This window comes from Hypanus sabinus (genome assembly GCF_030144855.1).
Source record: "Hypanus sabinus isolate sHypSab1 chromosome 24 unlocalized genomic scaffold, sHypSab1.hap1 SUPER_24_unloc_2, whole genome shotgun sequence".
In the NCBI taxonomy this organism is placed as follows: Eukaryota; Metazoa; Chordata; class Chondrichthyes; order Myliobatiformes; family Dasyatidae; genus Hypanus; species Hypanus sabinus.
The window spans coordinates 1,121,482-1,127,638 of NW_026778933.1; positions in this window are offsets into that span (position 1 = coordinate 1,121,482).

Below are 6,157 nucleotides of genomic sequence, written 5' to 3' on the forward strand. Positions count from 1 at the left end.
CACAATTAATTTAACATCTTGGATGCAAGGTGCATTCAGGAACCTCCCTCATAACATTCACCTTGCATTTGAGTGTTCCTTGGCTCTGAGCATTATACATTGAATATCCAGCTCACCTTAGGTATTCATGTACACATTCTTAACTCAAAGTTCATAGAATAGAAGGTGAAGCATTCAGCTCAATCGAGTGTAGAGTTCGATTTTGCTGAATACTACTATATGCTAACTGGATGTAAACCATATCATTTTAGTAACCATATGATTTAGAACACAATGGAACCAATTTTATGAGTGTGCTACCAATCTTCGAGAAGTTACGTTCAGGAACATCACCTTTTGTACACAGTGGATTACACTGGATTAGCGATTACAGAAGGAAACAAAAATATTAGAAGTTCCACTCTGAATGTTATGTTGTAAGTTCCAGAATTAATCGCATTTGAGTATTCCATGGGTTTGAGTAGTGCACATGCAATCTCTATACAGTTCCACTTCACCCTGAATAGTTATGTTCACTACTTTAACTCAACATGCATAGAATAGAAAGTAATGCATTCATCTCAATAGAGTGTAGAGTTGAAAGCTGCTGAAAACGACTAGGTGCTAGCTTGATGTAAACCTTATTATTTTACTTAACGTATGATTTAGAGTAGTCTACAACCAATTTCATTAGTGTCCTACCAATGATTGAGAAGTTACTTTTAGTTCTAGCACCTTTTGTGCACCATGAAACATTAGAATTCAAAGTACTAAATCAAGATATTGGATGTTCCACTGTGAATGTTATGGGGCAGGTTCCTGAATGCACCTTGCATATGAGTATTCAATGGCTCCGAGCATTATACATTGTATATCTATACAGTTCCTGCTCACCTTAGGTATTTATGTAGACATCCTTAACTCAAAATGCATACAATAGAAAGTAATGTATTCAGCTCAATAGTGTATACAGTTCAATTTTGCCTAAAACTACTATATGCTAACTGGCTGTAAACCATATTATTTTAGTTACCATATGTTTTAGAGCACAACGGAACCAACTTTATGAGTGTGCTCCCAATGTTCAAGAAGTTACTTTCAGTTATAGCACCTTTTGTACACAATGGAACATTAGAGTTCACACAATTAATTTAACATCTTGGATGTTCCACTGTGAATGTTATGAGGCAGGTTCCTGAATGCACCTTGCATTTGAGTATTCCATTGCTCTGAGCATTGTACATTGCATATCCAGCTCACCTTAGGTATTTCTGTCCACATCCTTAACTCAAAGTGCATAGAATAGAAAGTAAAGCATTCAGCTCAATAGAGAGTAGAGTTCAATTTTGCTGAATACTACTATATGCTAACTGATTGTAAACCATATCATTTTAGTTACCATATGATTTTGAGCACAGTGGAAGCAATTTTATGAGTGTGCTACCAATCTCCAAGAATTTACATTCAGGAACAGCACCTTTTGTACACAGTGGACCATTAGCGATTACAGAAGGAAACAAAAATATTAGAAGTTCCACTCTGAATGTTATGTTTTAAGTTCCTGAATTCATCTTGCACTTGAGTATTCCATGGCTTTGAGTAGTGCACATGCAATATCTATACAGTTCCACTTCACCCTGAATAGTTATGTACACTAACTCAAAATGTATAGAATAGAGAGTAATGCATTCATCTCAATAGAGTGTAGAGTAGAAAGTTGCTGAAAACAACTAGGTGCTAGCTTGATGCAAACCTTATTATTTTCCTTAACATATGATTTAAAGTAGTCTACAACCAAATTTCTGGTGTGCTACCAATGTTCAAGAAGTTACTTTCAGTTATAGCACCTTTTGTACACAATGGAACATTAGTTTTCACACAATTAAATCAACATCTTGGATGTTCCACTTTGAATGTTATGAGGCAGGTTCCTGAATGCACCTTGCATTTGAGTGTTCCTTGGCTCTGAGCATTATACATTGAATATCCAGCTCACCTTAGGTATTCATGTACACATGCTTAACTCAAAGTTCATAGTATAGAAGGTGAAGCATTCAGCTCAATAGAGTGTAGAGTTCAATTTTGCTGAATTCTACTATATGCTAACTGGATGTAAACCATATCATTTTAGTAACCATATGATTTAGAGCACAATGGAACCAATTTTATGAGTGTGCTACCAATCTTCGAGAAGTTACGTTCAGGAACATCACCCTTTTGTACACAGTGAACCATTAGCGATTACAGAAGGAAACAAAAATATTAGAAGTTCCACTCTGAATGTTATGTTGTAAGTTCCAGAATTAATCACATTTGAGTATTCCATGGGTTTGAGTAGTGCACATGCAATCTCTATACAGTTCCACTTCACCCTGAATAGTTATGTACACTACTTTAACTCAACATGCATAGAATAGAAAGTAATGCATTCATCTCAATAGAGTGTAGAGTTGAAAGCTGCTGAAAACGACTAGGTGCTAGCTTGATGTAAACCTTATTATTTTACTTAACGTATGATTTAGAGTAGTCTACAACCAATTTCATTAGTGTCCTACCAATGATTGAGAAGTTACTTTCAGTTCTAGCACCTTTTGTGCACCATGAAACATTAGAATTCAAAGTACTAAATCAAGATATTGGATGTTCCACTGTGAATGTTATGGGGCAGGTTCCTGAATGCACCTTGCATATGAGTATTCAATGGCTCCGAGCATTATACATTGTATATCTATACAGTTCCTGCTCACCTTAGGTATTTATGTAGACATCCTTAACTCAAAATGCATACAATAGAAAGTAATGCATTCAGCTCAATAGTGTATACAGTTCAATTTTGCCTAAAACTACTATATGCTAACTGGCTGTAAACCATATTATTTTAGTTACCATATGTTTTAGAGCACAACGGAACCAACTTTATGAGTGTGCTCCCAATGTTCAAGAAGTTACTTTCAGTTATAGCACCTTTTGTACACAATGGAACATTAGAGTTCACACAATTAATTTAACATCTTGGATGTTCCACTGTGAATGTTATGAGGCAGGTTCCTGAATGCACCTTGCATTTGAGTATTCCATTGCTCTGAGTATTGTACATTGCATATCCAGCTCACCTTAGGTATTTCTGTCCACATCCTTAACTCAAAGTGCATAGAATAGAAAGTAAAGCATTCAGCTCAATAGAGAGTAGAGTTCAATTTTGCTGAATACTACTATATGCTAACTGATTGTAAACCATATCATTTTAGTTACCATATGATTTTGAGCACAGTGGAAGCAATTTTAGGAGTGTGCTACCAATGTTCAAGAATTTACATTCAGGAACAGCACCTTTTGTACACAGTGAACCATTAGCGATTACAGAAGGAAACAAAAATATTAGAAGTTCCACTCTGAATGTTATGTTTTAAGTTCCTGAATTCATCTTGCACTTGAGTATTCCATGGCTTTGAGTAGTGCACATGCAATATCTATACAGTTCCACTTCACCCTGAATAGTTATGTACACTAACTCAAAATGTATAGAATAGAGAGTAATGCATTCATCTCAATAGAGTGTAGAGTTGAAAGTTGCTGAAAACAACCAGGTGCTAGCTTGATGGGAACCTTATTATTTTCCTTAACATATGATTTAAAGTAGTCTACAACCAATTTCATTAGTGTCCTACCAATGATTGAGAAGGTACTTTCAGTTCTAGCACCTTTTGTACACAATGATACATTAGAATACAAAGTACTAAATCAAGAAATTGGATGTTCCACTTTGAATGTTATGGGGCAGGTTCCTGAATGCACCTTGCATTTGAGTATTCAATGGCTCCGAGTATTATACATTGTATATCTATACAGTTCCAGCTCACCTGAGGTATTTATGTAGACATCCAAGGAGGGTTTAAAAATCTCCTCTTCAATTTGGGGAGGGGGAGAGTGGGATGGTCTACTCCCTCTCCCCCACCCCCTGCATCTAATCCCTACCTCCTCCCCCTCACTCCATCATCTCCATCCACTCATTTCCCCTCCATTTTCCTCCTCCTCCTCTCCCTCACTCATTCGTCCCATCCTCCTCCCCTCTCTAATCCTACAATCCTTCCCCTCTACCCAACTCCCTTCTCCATCCCCTTTCTACCCCTCCCCTCCACACCCCTTCTGCATTCCCCTCCTCACCCCTCCATCCCCACCCCTTCTCCATCACCACCCCTCCCCTCCTCACCAGTTCTCTTCCCCTCCTCTCCCCTTCTCCATCCCCTCCCCCTCCTCACCCCTTCTCCCTCCCACACTATTCCTCTTTCTCCCTTTCCCTCCTCCGCTCCCTCCCCATCCCTCTTCCCTCCTCACCCCCTCTCCATCCCCTTCCCCTCCTCACCCCTCTTCCCACCCTCTCTCCCCTCCACTTCCCTCCCCCTCCCCTGCCACTCCCCCTTCCCCCTCCTCCCCACCTGTCCCTTCCCCCTCCCCTCCTCCCCCTCCCCCTCCTCCCCTCCCCTCCCCCCTCCCCTCTCCTCCCCTCCTCCCCCTCCCCTCTCCTCCCCTCCTCCCCCTCCCCTCCTCCCCCTCCCCTCCTCCCCTCCTCCCCCTCCCCTCCTCCCCCTCCCCTCCTCCCCTCCTCCCCCTCCCCTCCTCCCCCTCCCTTCCTCCCCCTCCCTTCCTCCCCTCCCCCCCTCCCCCTCCCCCCCTCCCCCCTCTCCCCCCTCCCCCCCTCCCCTCCCCCCCTCCCCTCCCCTCCATTTTCCGCCTCCTCCTCTCCCTCACTCATTCGTCCCATCCTCCTCCCCTCTCTAATCCTACAATCCTTCCCCTCTACCCAACTCCCTTCTCCATCCCCTTTCTACCCCTCCCCTCCACACCCCTTCTGCATTCCCCTCCTCACCCCTCCATCCCCACCCCTTCTCCATCACCACCCCTCCCCTCCTCACCAGTTCTCTTCCCCTCCTCTCCCCTTCTCCATCCTCTCCCCCTCCTCACCCCTTCTCCCTCCCACACTATTCCTCTTTCTCCCTTTCCCTCCTCCGCTCCCTCCCCATCCCTCTTCCCTCCTCACCCCCTCTCCATCCCCTTCCCCTCCTCACCCCTCTTCCCACCCTCTCTCCCCTCCACTTCCCTCCCCCTCCCCTGCCACTCCCCCTTCCCCCTCCTCCCCACCTGTCCCTTCCCCCTCCCCTCCTCCCCCTCCCCCTCCTCCCCTCCCCTCCCCCCTCCCCTCTCCTCCCCTCCTCCCCCTCCCCTCCTCCCCCTCCCCTCCTCCCCCTCCCCTCCTCCCCTCCTCCCCCTCCCCCTCCCTTCCTCCCCTCCCCCTCCCTTCCTCCCCTCCCCTCCCCCCCTCTCCCCCTCCCCCCCTCACCCCCCTCCCCTCCCCCCCTCCCCTCCCCCACTCATTTCCCCTCCATTTTCCTCCTCCTCCTCTCCCTCACTCATTCGTCCCATCCTCCTCCCCTCTCTAATCCTACAATCCTTCCCCTCTACCCAACTCCCTTCTCCATCCCCTTTCTACCCCTCCCCTCCACACCCCTTCTGCATTCCCCTCCTCACCCCCTCCTCCCCCCCTCCCCCCCTCCCCTCCCCCCTCCCCCCTCCCCCCCTCCCCTCCCCCCTCCCCCCCTCCCCTCCCCCTCCCCCCTCCCCTCCCCCTCCCCCCCTCCCCCTCCCCTCCCCCCTCCCCCCTCCCCCCTCTCCCCTCCCCCCTCCCCTCCCCCCTCCCCCCTCCCCTCCCCCCTCCCCCCTCTCCCCTCCCCCCTCCCCCCTCCCCCCTCCCCCCTCCCCTCCCCCTCCCCCCCTCCCCCTCCCCTCCCCCCTCCCCCCTCCCCCCTCTCCCCTCCCCCCTCCCCTCCCCCCTCCCCCCTCCCCCCTCCCCCCTCCCCCCTCCCCCCTCTCCCCTCCCCCTCCCCCCTCTCCCCTCCCCCTCCCCCCTCTCCCCTCCCCCTCCCCCCTCTCCCCTCCCCCCTCCCCCCTCTCCTCCCCCTCCCCCCCCCACTCGTCCCCTCTATCCCATTCTCCCTCTCCCATCTCCGTCCCTATCCCTTCTTTCCCTCTCCCTCCTCATTGGATGGCTCGGTCTGCCATTGGATGACAGCCCATATTACCGCCGCCCAACGTCTGATCGACAGTCGAACTTCCAATTGACTTTGAGTTTGTGCCAATTGCAGTAGGCTGGTAATACAGAGCGAACCAATAAGAAGCTGGA